We start from the raw sequence: 15243 nt of genomic DNA, 5'->3' as shown, positions 1-15243 counted from the left end.
AAAAACATTTGTAAACGTACTTTCGCGTTCTCCTCTCTGAGCGCTAGATGGCAGCACGCGCTCGCGCGTTCCCGGTTAGCCGTCGCGCACGCGCATATCGCCGCTCGCTGTCTGTCTGCTGGAGCGCGTACGCGTTTTGCTGCACCTCAGAGACCGAGCGTTTTCGGCAGCCGTTTACCGGGCCGTTTCTATCCCTTACCGACGCCATGAACACGCCAAGGAACTGACGTGCTTGAGGACCGACGTCCTTTCTGCTGGATTTATCCTGAGGTAACTTACTGTAAAATAACGGTTGTGTCGTTCGAAAGCGGGTCGGTTAGCAGCGGCTAACATCAAACAACTAATTTCAAAATAACACTCATATTGGTGGTATTTTAGTTGTGGTATTGCTCTAAGATGAATTATATCGGTGTTTAGCCGGGATATGTTCTATATTTTTAGATCTCTGTGTGTCTAAAGTACTGCAGGGACTCGGTGTAACGTTAAGTTAGTCATTTAAACGACGCGTTGAACAAATCAGACAGAATCACCTCAACGAAAAATATCAGACATAAAGTCATCTCATATATTAAGCACATTTAATCTGATCACCAATACCAGACACATTTTAATCTGGACATTGCTTTCTAACATCTGCTCCTATCAATAATCTCAGAATCACACTGATCTGGTTTATTTACATGAGAGCTGATATATCTATCAATATCAGACTCTGTTGTGATTTCTAATTCTTCCCCGATCAATAATATTGGTCTTGCTCTAATCTGCTCATAACGTTTGATATGTTCAATAATATTAGACAGGCACTAAAATGTGACTTATTATTCATATAAAACATTTAATCTGATTTGCAATAGTAGGCACTCTTTATTCTAGTAATTAATTTCTAACACCTAAGTTAGTTGATCAACAATATCAGATACAGTCTAATTTTGAAATAATAACGATTAATAATATTAGAAGGTGACTGATATATTGTAAAATATACACACTGAGGATCTAATGTCTTTCATAACCTGGTGTGGTTATTTTTTCTTATTTAAAATATCTGATATTAATTTAGCTGATATTGAATATTACATGCATGCTGCAACTATGATCTGATCTCACTCGACAGACTCAGACTTGATATCAGACTTGTTCTTAATCAAAGTTTGACTCAGAGATCAAACCTACACAATAAGCTTTGCACGTTATGAAGATCAGATTCAGAATTTTAACATAAGATATTTTCAGTCTGACACGTACGATCACATCATATCTGACATTGTTGATTAGAACATATTGTGTCTGATAATGAGTGTCCGACTCTTATATTCTCTTCACATATTATGAATATAACACATTGTAAATATCTGTGAATGATCGTTTTATCAGGTCACGGATATTGATTAGATCCAATCAGCCTGTCCAGCTGGTCAGAGGTGCGATGAATTTGGAGGAGCAGATGTGTTAGTCTCTGATGAGTTGTGCTGAGGTGGTCAGTCATTGTTTAGAGTGCTGACCAGTTGTGTGTTTGTGTAAATGAGTTGTTTTGCTCCTAACCCATCTGTGAAAATTACAAACCATTGCATGTTTTATTTGTGAAGGAAAATAAAGATATTTTGTGTCTCTGCCCTGATAATGTGTGACCATCTGTGCGATGCACTGCCAGTTCAGGCATGACTAAAACAAATACTAAATCACCAAACCATTTTTAGTCTTACAGCTCTCATTACAGGCATCATGTGCTTTAGATGTGTGGAGTCTTTAATTTGGCATTTATTTGTATACTAAAGAAGGGTTTCTGCTGATCTGAAAATCTAAATTTGCCCTTCCAGAAATTAAGGCCTTAAAAAGGTCAGAAAAGCACAGAGTAGTCATGGCATTGTGGAATATCTTTCTCAGTATTTTTGTCTTGCTTTTCAATCCAAATATCTAAATTTCCTTAAATCAAGGTACATTTACTTGAGTTGCAAAATGAAAATATTAATTCAGAAAATTAAGTGAGATTATTCTTAAAACAAGAACAATAGCTGTCAGTGAGGTATGAAAATGTGTTTTCAATTTGAATTAAGTTGATTTTTCCAAAAAAAAAAAAAAAAAAAAAACGTAATTTGAATCAGTTTCTCAGAAAGTCTCGTCTTATATAATCTTGATTTTCAAGTAAATGCATCTTCTTGATTTAAGACTCTTTAGACATTTGCAATGGATTTTTTTTTTTTTTTTTTTTTTTACAGTGTTATCAAAAGGTAAAGTAAAAGTTATTTCCATTATCTAAAGTGTTTTGGAGCAGATTCTTTGGAAATTAATTAAGTAGTGATGGGAATCTGTTGTTCAAATTCTGAAGTGTTGCTAATACAACTTGTGTGCAAATTGCAAAAAAAAATTCTTCACCCTCAGGCCATCCAAGATGTTTGTTTTTGCATTGGAACAAATTAGGAGAAATGTAGCAACTCATCACTTGCTCATCAATGAATCCTCTGCAGTGAATGGGTGCCGTCAGAATGAGAGTCCAAAAAGCTGATAAAAACATCACAATAATCCACAAGTAATCCAAACAAAATACAAGTGCTCTGTCCATTACAGGGCTCGAAATTGCAACCATTTTGGTCGCATATGCTCCCGAAATGTCTGATCTGGACTTGCACAAACTGCATTGAAATAATTTTCTAAAAAGTTATTTGTGTGGAAAATTACGAAGTTTGTAAATAGCCGTAATCAGGCCAGAGACGCTGAAGCATCTATTAATCGTTCAAAGTCCACTTACGTGATTCGCTGTGCTTATTTCTACCTATTATTATTGCTACATGAAGATGGAATCAAAGAAAAGAAAATACTGTAGCAGGCAGAACAAACTCACTGATCACTATGTGCGAAATATAGAAAGAAAATGCTAAATATCGATTTGGTTAGGGGGGACTAAATGAATGTATTTCTGAGGGTAACTGATTGACTTTAGAAAAGTTTAAATTACAATTTATTCTCATCTTGCCTTTGTATATTGCATATAAAAAACTTAAAAAGCTTTTATTGTCTCTCGCTTAAAAAAAAAATAATAATAAAAAATCATCTGTTATCAGAATCAGCTTACTCGCATCTGAAAAATTAACAATTGGAATAAAGATTGATGCATCACTAGCAAGAAATACTGGGCCAAGTGTGTGTCAAAGAATTGAAAAGCTTTTAATCATCAGGATGTTGCCAGCCCTTCCGCTCAATTGGCAGTAGTGATGCTCCTTAATATTCAGTGGATGCTCCTAAAATTTAGTTTGGTGCTCTTAACTTCTTGAAGTTGGGAGCACCAGTTCTACCAAGTAAAAAAGGAAATTTGGACTAGAGCTGCACAATTAATCAAATTGTAATTGTAATGGATGCCACAATTAAGTAATCGTTCAAAGCATCTATTAAGCATTCAAAGTCCACTTTCGCTGTGCTTATTTCTACATGTTATATTAAAAAGTTTTCCAATTATTTTAATTTTAGTTTTAATGTAACATAATATCATTCATATTTTTACTTTTCTATAATTTAAAGAAGAAATCAATCCGATGTATAGTTGACATCTGAGGCTTAATATAGAAAAGCACTAAAAGTTTTTCAGTTAAGTATGTTTTCAGCTTGTTTATTTTCATAAAAAAAAATAAGGGACTTTTTTGCTAATGGAAGTGTTATTATGTATTATTGGCTCTTGTTTTGTCCAGAATTATTGGCTTATAGTTAAATGCCCAGAGGGTGTATTAGTTTCTTTAAAAATTATTTTGGGATGAACGATTTCTTTAAAAATGTCTTTATTTTACCTTCATAAAACCTGCAGAAACTCTTTGCATGCCAAAATGTAGCTCTGAATGGGGATTTTGGACGTTTTCCCTTTGCAGTCTATGTAGAATTCTAGTCTAAACTTTATGGAAATAGACATGGCTTTTCTGTTGTCCTGGGCCATTGTTGTTACTGTAGTTTGAGCATAATGCAGTAATTCCCTGCAGGAAAAGGAACAATCACGCTGGCTCTTCTCTCGCTATCCGTCACTGTCCAGCGGTGTGGGTATGCAGAGGTCTGGCAGCTGTTACTAGGGTCTTAAGATTTTACTGGTGTTAAATCTGTGATCCGGCATAAGGCTGGGAAAGTGCCTGCTGCTCTGGATGGATAACGCTGCTGGGATTGGACTTATTTGGATCAGGTGCTGAATATGGCAAATGCCATGTGGGGAATTTGTTGGTTTCTATTACTGCAATGAAGTCAAATTGTTAACTTAATAGAGTCACGTGTCCCTCATCATAAACACCCTGATGTGGGCATATGTCACTAATAAATGGGTATTTTTTATTGCCTCATGACTGATTTCACAGATCTATTCTGAGTTCTTCTTGACAGAGCTGTTTCTGTATTGAAAAAGTGCATCTTAGAAACTTGCCCCAATTGTGAACAAAGCAGCCACTTGTCTGTCCATTTTCTTCCTCCAGTTTAATTTAAATGAGTTAAGTCCTATGTAGTTTACTTCCGTCTGATCTGAATTAATTTATTCTGGTTTGATCTGTTCAAAATATGTCTGATTTGCTTTGTCTGATTTTGATGTTCTCTGTTTGAACTAGGGCTTTGCAAAAAAATCGAATGTGATTTTCATGTGTCATTAAAGAACTGGCTTTACTGACGAGATGCACATGAAAATTGCATTTGATTATTTGCACAGCCCTATTTCGAACCTGATGTGCTATACTTTTATACTTTAGTGTGAATCTGTTTTGGTGTTTGGCAGAAGCTAATATATCATTCCATATTTCCTTTTTGGTGAGATGTTTTTAGCCATATTCTTTCTGACATCCCAAAGTACGTCAACTCCAGGGTGTTTGAAATGCTTTATTAACAGTTATTTTTTTGCCATATGCCAAGAAGGTAGAGCAGGATTTCTGGATGGGTTTCTCCTGCTCTCTATTTGGATGTGTCACTGTTGTGAACTATCATTTGCAGGTTCTGGCCTAATTAAGATGAGCATACACCTTACACTGCTCCGAAAGTGAACCTGATGTATTATGCAGATGATTAAAGATCTTTTTAAGTTTTCAGAATGTTTTTGTCCTGGAGGCATGTCAGTCCTAATTTATATAATAGAAAGCACTTAGGCTATGCTTGTTGTAGGTTGGTTGCACTGGTGGTCTTTTGAGCTTTGCTCTTTTCTTTTTTTGTCCCAATAAGTTAAAAGAGCTGATGCAGTTTCTGTAATATTATTGCTAGAGTTCTTTGGTGTAAATCTATTGATTTTTTCCCCAATTTTATTGTCCGCTAGGCAAAAAAAAAAAAAAAAGTGTATTCATGTAAACAGTAAGTTTAAACTAAACATTGTCGTTATACAGGCTATTACGTTAATGTTAACAGTTGAGAAACAAAACTTATAAGTAACAGTTTGACCTGTGCATGAGGTCTTAAAAATACATTCTAAAAATTCTAAATTCTAAAACACAAATACACTGTGACAAAAAATTTAGGTTGGGTGATTGTTGTTTAAAAATATAGTGATTGAGTAAAAAATTATTTCAGACCCTGCTCATACTATACAATGATTTTTAGATCATTTTTGTTGAATAATACAAAAAGAGAATTAAAAAATGATTGCATATAAAATCGCAATATTGATTAGAAAAAAAATCGCTATTAGATTATTTTCCAAAATCATTGAGCCCTGGCCTAAAAAGTCAAAAAAAAAAAAAAATCTATATAATTACATATATTAATTTCTTTTTCATTGTCTATGTGCTAAAGTTAGAAGCCTCCCATTGCCCACACAGACAGCAATAAGCAGAGAAATACATTATGATCAATACAGGTCTGATTCCAGTGGCAGGTCTTCATGAAGGTTGGTATTAAAGGTGTCAGATGGTGCTGAATCATGTAGCTTCTGTGTTTTCCTTTTTCACTTTTTCTTCCATACATCAACTTTCTTGGAAATGGAAAAGAGAAAAACCACAGAGCATGTAGTCACGTTGAATTAAAGTGCTAATTATAGAATGTATCTATGTATCTGCGGCTGCAGTCTGGCTCAAGGCTAATGGATGTGTAAATGAAAAGCGTAACATCTTACTAGCAGCACAGCTCGGCCATAATGGAATCTTTCAGGGTGGCTGTACCACAACATCAGGTGATCACTGTTTTTCTGCCTCATAAATGCCAAATAATGTTCTTTATTTCTTCTTACACACTTTTAGAAATAAGGAAGGGATGCTTTATATCAACCAGGGGTGAAAGCACAGTGTGTATGTGTGGCTGGACAGGAAAAGCACCACTTTTTCCTGCCCAGCCACACACACACACACACACACTATGCTTTCCCCCTTGGTTGATATAAAGCATCCCTTCCTTATTTCTAAAAGTGTGTAAGAAGAAATAAAGTTCATTGAATTCTCACAGCTTGGAGGAGGCTTAAATCAATAGTTCACCCAAAAATATAAAAATATGTGATTTACTCACCCTCAAGTCATCCTAGGTGTATATGACTTTCTTATTTTTCAATAGTCCAAAAGAAGTACAATAAAGCGCATGCATCCATCATAAAAAGTGTCCCACACTGCTCCAGGGGGTGAATGAAGCATTTTTGTAAGAAAATATCCTTATTTAAAACTTTATAAACAGTAATCTCTAGCTTCTGCTACCTGTCATGCCTATCGTACACTTGTTCACAATAGATGATGTTCCGGTGGATGACGTAGTATGTGAGCTCCGTTGAGAAGTAATGAACGCAAAAGCGCAGAGGAGAAAACAAAACAAAACACCGGTCATGAATTAGAAGTACAAAACAAGCATTGATTCGCTTCAGGAGGCCTTTATTCATCCCCCACAACAGCCAGTAATAAATGTATATATTTCTGTCACAGTTTCTCCAAGTTGAACTGAAATTTTATTTTGACAGTTTGTTGTGAAGACCTTTGAGGTTCTTTGTGTAAAGGACATTGTGATAGATGGTGTTATTGAACATGACTGATACCTCAAATTGTGTGGTTTGTTAAGAAGAGCTTTATTTTTAGTAGGGTTGTGCCATTAATTGCATTCGATTGTCATGCTCATCTCATCAGTAGAGCTGGTCCCGTGATTTTTTTGTTATACTGGTTGAAAATCTCTTCACATTCCGATAGCAGTCATTAAAGTTAAGTGGTTTACATTTATTTATTAGTATTTATATATTCTGTGGAAGGAGTAGGACCAAGAAATGTACATCCACTCAAAACACTCGGCACCCTGTTCACGCAGACAAAATACGTTATTAGCGCATTCCCACACGCTGTGCAGACAGAGCTTGAGTGGCAGACAAACATCAACAAACCGGTCTTTCTTCATAATATTGTAGAACTTTTAAAGATTAAAGTTAACACACCCGATTCAGATGACCAACTCGAGCTACGTGAATGAACGGTGTTCCAGTTGATATGATCCCTACACTGTGTCCATTGCTCCCTACTCCCTGGGTAATGGTTTACTTCACTTTGGAACATGGAGTGGAATTGAGAACCGCTGATGTAGTTTGTCTCTGGTATTCTGGTCTGTGTGCATCAATGCGTTCAGTGGTGTGGTTGTGCACAGCGATTGCAGGAAGGTTGGGACTTTCGCTTTCAGTGCTATCAGGCTAATGTTAGCATTTTCCAAGATCTCCTATTGCACCTTTGATTGGAAACTCACAGTTTAATTACATTTATTCAGGAAATGTCTTATGAGGGTTTACATTTGCAATATCAATGAATTTGTTTTTAAGTAGTTGGCTATTATAATAAAAAACACATTTTAGCATGTGAACTTGGAGTAGTTATCTGAACATTTTTTCCCCCAGATGTGGGTTGTTATGCAAGACTAGATAACAAATGACAAACTCCCATAAACAGTCTGAATATGATTGAGCAAACACCAGGTACTGCTTGTTGGTACATCTCACTGTGAATATATTTTCCCCACATACCTTTGCTACATATCTATATCAGATTATTATTATTTTTTTTTATATACCTAATGTCTGTCTCCTAAGAAAAGGATTGAGATGACTCCTTGTGACTTCTCTTGAAGCTGCCTGTAGGCAATGAGAAATGGCTGTCAGCTTTCAGAGCCTCTCCGTCTTGAATAAAATTAGACTACAGCTCCGTTTTTCTCAGTCATTGAGCCTGAAATATGAGCTGGAACAGGCATATACACCTGGTTTGGATCTCATCTCGTTCAAGGTTACATTAGGTAACTGGAATAGTTGCAAACCAGTTTGACTAATATCCAGACTGATTAGGAATTAGCCTAATATATTTCAAATTACAATATGCTGAAAATATCATGCCAAAGGCTGACTGGAAGATATACTATTTCTGGTGGATTTTTGAATTGTGCTTGCCCTTTGGGCTAATATTATACCCACAATCCCTTGAGCTATGGTAGAGGATGAGATTGCGATTTGGCTCCTTTTCCACCTTTCAGTTGACGACTGGCACATTTAAAAAAATGTATGCACCTTAAAAAAAAAAAAAAGGCTTCTTATCTAATTTCTCAATATACATTTCATTCTTATTATGCATGGAATTCCAATTGGTATTAAGGTGCAATTTTATGATGTGGAAGTATGTCCCACCAGTCATGTTATGAACTCAAAATTACGTACTTCACATTCCCAGCAAAGTACATACCTTTAGTGCAGAGCAGAAGTATGCAAAGAATGCAGGCAGTCTTCATTGTAGAATATGCCTCACCTTGCGTTATTAAAACTGATCGAATGTCCACAAAGAAGCACAGACCTTGCATTTAGCCACAGTGTCAAAAACAAAAGTATATGTGTTACTGTGCATAGATAATTGTGTAGGGAAGTGTTCTCATTTCAAGGGGCGTTTGCTGCTTTGTTTTTAATTAACAGCTTCAGAGCTGTGGCATCTTTTGATAATCAATCTATTTTTGGGGTCATTAAGACTTTTTACATTTTATATTCATAAGATTATAAGTACGCTTTAATCCAAATACTCAAATGATTTTATGAGGTTGTAAGTTAAACAGATTTACCAAAAAATACTATTTCAGTTTTACTACTTTACAATTTCTTGTTTAATTAAATATTACTTGCCATCTCTGTAATTGCTTGTGAAATTTACCATGATTCTAGGTTAAATTGTTTCTACACCATATCTTCCAGTGTACTCAAGAATAGATATTCTTACAGTTGTTTATACAACAGATTTTAAAATGAATATTTTCTCTTCAGAGATTGCAAATGTGAACTGGGCTGTAACGCCATTCTTAGACAAAAAAACCCATCAGACTGGGTTTTATTTTCACAGATCGCTCTGGTGACTCAATTTCATTTCAGAAATGTTATATTGTCAGACTGAAATTACAGGTGGGCCTTTTGGGTCTGTGTGTTGCCCAAAGGAAGACATTGGCCGTGTGCACCATATCAGGGTGAAGCGGATAGAAATTAAGGATGAAATTCTTGTTAACACTGACCGGCCAAAAAGGATGCAAATGCACCTTAAGGCCACTGTAGGCGGTCTCACGGCGGGACAGTTAGCCTGAGCAAAACTAGATTTAAAGATGAGAGCGTATTCTTGTGGAACCAGTCGATACAGAACATCTCAAAGGGTTTACACTGTGAGTGCTATATTTAAAGCCCAATGTGTGGCCCATATGCCAGAACCTTGGTCTATCCTTGTCTAGTGTATTTTAATGTTAAATTCAGTGCAGAATGTTCTGATACATCATGCATAAGTTAATTAAACACAGCTGTCTCTGTTTCATTTCCACTCGAAAAGTTTAGGAGCTTGACTTTTCTGTGGAAGAGCAGATGTGTGAATGAGGTCATTTGCAAACAACTGGTTTATTTTTCCCTCCCTGCCAATACAGTATGTTAGTGGCACAGCTTTCCTTTTTACTGCTGACTAGGGAAGCAGACCTGTTGACCATAAGAAAAGATTTTCACCAGTAATAAAAGAACTTCGAAGTTGTTGGCCTACTTTGCTTAAAAAAGGGAATGCTTAAAGGGGTCATATGATGCGCTAAAAAATTTTCCTTTCTTTTTGGAGTGTTAAAATCTCTTGGTGCATAAAAAAAGATCTGTAAAGTTGCAAAGACTAAAGTCTCAAAACCAAAGAGATATTCTTTATGAAAGGTAAGACTTGTACACACCCCCCAAAACGTCTCATTCTAACATGCCCCCACATGTTTACATCACTATGTGGGAAGATTTGCATAACGCCGCCCAGATGTTCACGCAAAGAAAGAAGGTCTGGCCAGACAGGGCATCACAATATGTTAAGGGGCATAACATTTCTGTCACACGTTTGAGGTATTCGGTCAATCACAAATGCACTGGATAGCTGGCCAATCAGAGCACACCTCGCTTTTCAGACTGAGCCTTGTAAAAATCAAGAGGAGAAACAATAATGTACAGTATGTGGAAAATATATATATTTTTTAACCTTAAACAACTCAAACCAAATACACCTGATAATGTTATTTTTAGCAGCATCCTATTACCCCTTTAAAAAAACACTTTGAAGCTTCATTTTACTTTTTTTTTTTTTTTTTTTTTTCTTGACGTTTTTTTATTTGACACTATTGACATCGGTCTCTTGGCATCATATTGACATCATGCGGCAGAATGCATCTGAGATAATTCAATCAGGCTGTATTACCTCAGTGGTCTATATTGTTTCAGCAGTGCATTAGGAACAGAGTGACTCATTGATGGAGTTCTGGAGATCATCTGGGTGAAAGTACTGACAAATCGGTCCTGCGCAGAGAAGATGTCCCAAAGTGCAGCTCAACATCTGTCTGATGTTTAAACTGCTGTATGTAGAACATTGATCCAGCTAAAAGCTTGTCCTAGTTAACTTGTGAGTGCCGAATACTTCTGTGCTGAGCTGAGTTATTTTATATGGCCTGGAATTTAATTTGCCTTTATTATGGTATAAAATGAAGATGAATTGTAGTAACAGTGTTACTTAGAAGTCAAGAAGGAGAGCAACAACTCTGACAGAAACATTAGATAAAGATTCATTGAGATGTACTAGGAGAACATTATCATTAGATTTATCAGGTTTTTAAGAGCAGTTACAGGGTCACGTAAAAGGAAAATACACAGGTAGTACTACATTTGATCCAGTCTCTCTTTCTCTCAAAAAAGAAAATGTGCAGATTTACACAATTTATATGTGTCATCTAAACAATGTAATAAAAAAAGTGGAATTCAAATTTTATCTTTCTGCCGATGCAGCTTTCAGTTCAGTTGAAGAGGAAGTGGGGAAAAAGAGGAAGAGATGAGGAAAGTTTTCTCCTATGCAGAAACTATTTGGAACTATACTTGATAAAAATATATTTTTTCTATTTACAAAGGGTTTTTTTTTTTTTTTTTTGGACTCTTGCCTTCAAAGCAAATTTCAGTAGGAGAAAACTGGTTACCCTGTCGTCGGGAAATGTCATTGCTGCATAGAATATGCTCGCACTGATAATAAGGGATCCATCATTTCCTGCTTTCATCCGTATTTGCTGCTACTCGGCCACGGCCAGACTTAGAAATATCTTACCATTTAGAAAACTGGTTAAATATTGGCTTGTGGTAAATTTGCTTTGCTTTCACAACCCAAAGGCAGTTTGAGGATTAGACGGAGAGTTGTTATCCCATGGAAAATTTCCCCACCGGATCACAGGTCAGTGTGAAGTTATTCTTCAGAACACATCCAGTTTCTTATTAATGTCCGGACCGTTCACAGTGGAGATGTAGCTCAGATATCCTGAATCTTGCCTGTTCACCTGAGAAGAACTATTCTGCTTTAAGGGACACCTATTCATTTTATGAATATGGGCCCTTTCAGTTTATTCCTGTGATCAAAGCTGAAATTTCAGCATCTTTACTCCAGTTTTCAGTGTCACATGATCCTTCAGAAATCATTCTAAAATTCAGATTTGCAGCTCAAGAAACATTTCTGATTATTATCAATTTTGAAAACAATCTTAATGCTTAACGTTTTTTTTAAGGAGACCATAATGCATTTTTTTTTAGGATTCTTTGATGAATGGAAAGAACAGCATTTATATGAAATAGGAATCTGTCTTTTAATATCACTTTTTATCAAAATTAATAAACAAAAGACCCAAAACCCTTTGAACAGTAGCGCACATATTAAAGGGATAATTAATCCAAAAATGAAAATTATGTCATTAATGACTCACCCTCATGTCGTTCCAAACGCGTAAGACCTCCGTTCATCTTCGGAACACAGTTTAAGATATTTTAGATTTACTGTGCACATAATGAGCTGCATAATGAGCCTTTCAGTCAGCTGTGTGTCACTGAGAGGGAAGAGTTACAAGAAAGAATGTGAGGACAAAATAAATGTTTTGATTTTTTGTTTGTAGTTTATTTAGAATATATTTAATTATCCCACATCATCATTTAATATCCACTTGCGAGTGCAGTTAAACAGTTTATTAGGAACAATCAAAGCTGACTTTAAAGCTGAATTTTTGGCATTATTACACCAGTCACACAATCCTTCAGAAATCCTTTTAACAATCTGATTTTCTACAGAAAAAAAAGAAAAAAAACTTTTATTGTTATCATTATAATTATTAATGTTGAAAAGAGCTGAGAATATTATTTTCAGGGGTTTTTTGGGATAAATTGGAAGAACAGCATTGTTTGTTACATTTGTTACATTTACATGTATTTGTTTCATTTATATTATTTACATCAATCTTTTGAATGGTATAGTATCAGAATCAGAATGAGCTTTATTGCCAGGTATGTTTACACATACAAGGAATTTGTTTTCGTGACAGAAGCTCCGCAGTGCGACAGAATGACAGCGACAGAACAAAAAACACACAATAAAAGAATATAAAAAATAATTAGGTAAGCAATGACAATATACACTCCTTACCTACAGTAGTAGTGTATATTGTTATTGAAACTTTATAATGTTTCACTTGATAATACATTTAGTCAGGAATTATAGTTTGGAGAAATACTAATAAAATGTTTACACGTTATGTGAAAACTAGTACAAGTATATAAATAAATAAAAAGGGTCTTACTCATGTTTATGATCTTTGCTGAATAAAGGGCTTCATTCTTTTTTTCTGTGGAAATCCAAATCTCAAATAATGAGGTAATCCACATCACATATTTTTGGGGTGAATTATGTCTTATTCTTGCTGCATTGTCTTCTGTTGTCTTCTGATATAATCTCAAAAGCGTGTTCAGCGTGTGGGCGTGGTCACATTACATATAATGAAGGGAGACGTGAAAAACAGACATCACGTTGTTTTCATATGGATTACTTTATCACAGATTACTTTGTTTTCAGCAGTACTTGTGTAGTTTAAAAGTAGACATGTCAAGCTTTCTATAGATATCTCTCTCATGTCTCTTTCGTTGATTATTCACTGAGTTACAGTTCATTTTAATGACGCGTTTGTAAATGAAGATCACCGCAGACAAAGGCTGCAGACAGCACACCTTGTTATCTTTATTTTATAAATGCACAAAGTTTACTATATACAAAAAAGTAGACCCTTTACAGATTCGATTCATGTATTGCTCTTATCTGTACGATCAAAACTGAAATTGTAATTTAAGTTCTTTTCGGGGTTATCAGGAGAAAACGCGTCATAACATGTATACGCATTAATCGACACCAAAGGGTTAATCAGGGAAATGTCAAAAAAAAAAAAGATTATCCACAATCATTAGCCCAAATTTGTCCCTAAGTATCAACGTCTGTCTTATATTAGCCTTGAACATGTATCTGGAGATTTTTTTTCTTTTTAGAGTATTAATCTGAGGAGACCCAGGAATCCCCTTCTTTCTCACATGTTCTAAAGCTCTGATAGTCTGCTTAACCCTGGAGATCAGCGCTTTGTGCCAGCAATCCCAATATTTTAGTAATTGCAAATGGAAAAAGTATACACCATGGTGATTATCACAAGAGGTCCATAGGTCATTAATACATGGTTTGTGTTTCTGTGATGTTTTTGATCATAAGAGCTTAAATTTGAGTAAGTGGTCTGACAGAAGTGTGTCATAGTGGCATCTCTTCCGCTGCGCAAGGATCAATGGCCATGTCAAAATCTGTTCCATTAAAGGGAAAATCATCCCTCATGTCCTCGTTATTCAGAGATATGAAGCTCTCTGGAAAAATCTTGGCATGGCTGTTAACTGATAGCTGCATGGGCATTTCTAGCAGAAGACACATGGTGTTTTTCCTGTATGCATGCCATTATGGAGGGTTTTGCTCTGTGATTTGGTTTTAGAACAGCTGCTAATGCTTGGAGCTAGCTGCCAGCATACCAGATAATGTGTTCAGTGAATAGCACAAGTCTGGGAGGTCATTCTGAGTGCTGCCAGTTGGTTTCGAATCTAAAAATGGGTGTGAACTGTTTTTTTGTGGAGCTGTGTTTAAAAACATCTCTTGCCAAATACTGTAATCACTAGTAAGAATTGCGATTTGTCTTTTAGGCCAGAAACAAATACAGGCATAAATGCTTGGCCAACACATTACAATTGTAATATCCTATAGGCCCTACTAGATATTTCACATGCATACTTGCAATAATGTGTTAAACTCAGTATTCAAGGGGGGATAAAAAGAGATCTCTGAGAGTGTCTGTGCTAATGTACTGTTTCGGGCCTTAGACTTGATTAAGATTGATGTGTCCTAGGAATAATGATATACGGAGGCTGTCCAATGCATTTCAGATTAACCCACAGTTGTATTCAAGCCTTCTTGTTTTCCTGAATTGTTATGTAAATAACTGACACTTGCTGTCTGTTTTGCAGATTGACTGCAGTTGGATGGCGTACAGTATTTCCAAGAGATCATGGGACACTATGGCCAGTTCATGAATCTCAACAATGGAAGATTGACAAGAGTATGATGCCACAGATAAAAATGCAGTTTAGCCATGTCTCCATTGGTGATCCCTATCAAGGGCACTCAATTTTTGCTGCTGTCTGGGACTCTCCCTCTTCTCTTGGATAGTTTGATTTTCAACAAACATCATACAGCACACAAGACCATATTGTTTATGGATGATATCATTCTGTCACGAGAAAGATGAAATTTAATTTTATCAGGAGTCCCAATTAAAACAAGGACACATAAGTTACGAACTCCATAAAGGGGTAAATCTGAAAGTGTGTACAGAACAGATGAGGTTGCATTATGGCAGCTGAATCTCCTCAACGGCTTCATTTACGTATCTGGTTCAGAGGAGAGTGATAGTTGCACAATGCAGCGAAACGGAGGCATGGTCGGA

The 15243-nt window shown here is 36.0% G+C and overlaps 1 protein-coding gene across 3 annotated transcripts in view; it reads left to right on the top strand.

The window, feature by feature from the left end:
- Window positions 1-15243, top strand: part of LOC113068554 (gephyrin-like) — a 1122288-nt gene that overhangs the window by 159731 nt on the left and 947314 nt on the right. The gene's annotated exons all lie outside the window — the stretch shown is intronic.

The sequence above is a fragment of the Carassius auratus genome, linkage group LG45M, assembly GCF_003368295.1.
Source record: "Carassius auratus strain Wakin linkage group LG45M, ASM336829v1, whole genome shotgun sequence".
In the NCBI taxonomy this organism is placed as follows: Eukaryota; Metazoa; Chordata; class Actinopteri; order Cypriniformes; family Cyprinidae; genus Carassius; species Carassius auratus.
This window is presented reverse-complemented; position numbering and strand designations above follow the sequence as displayed.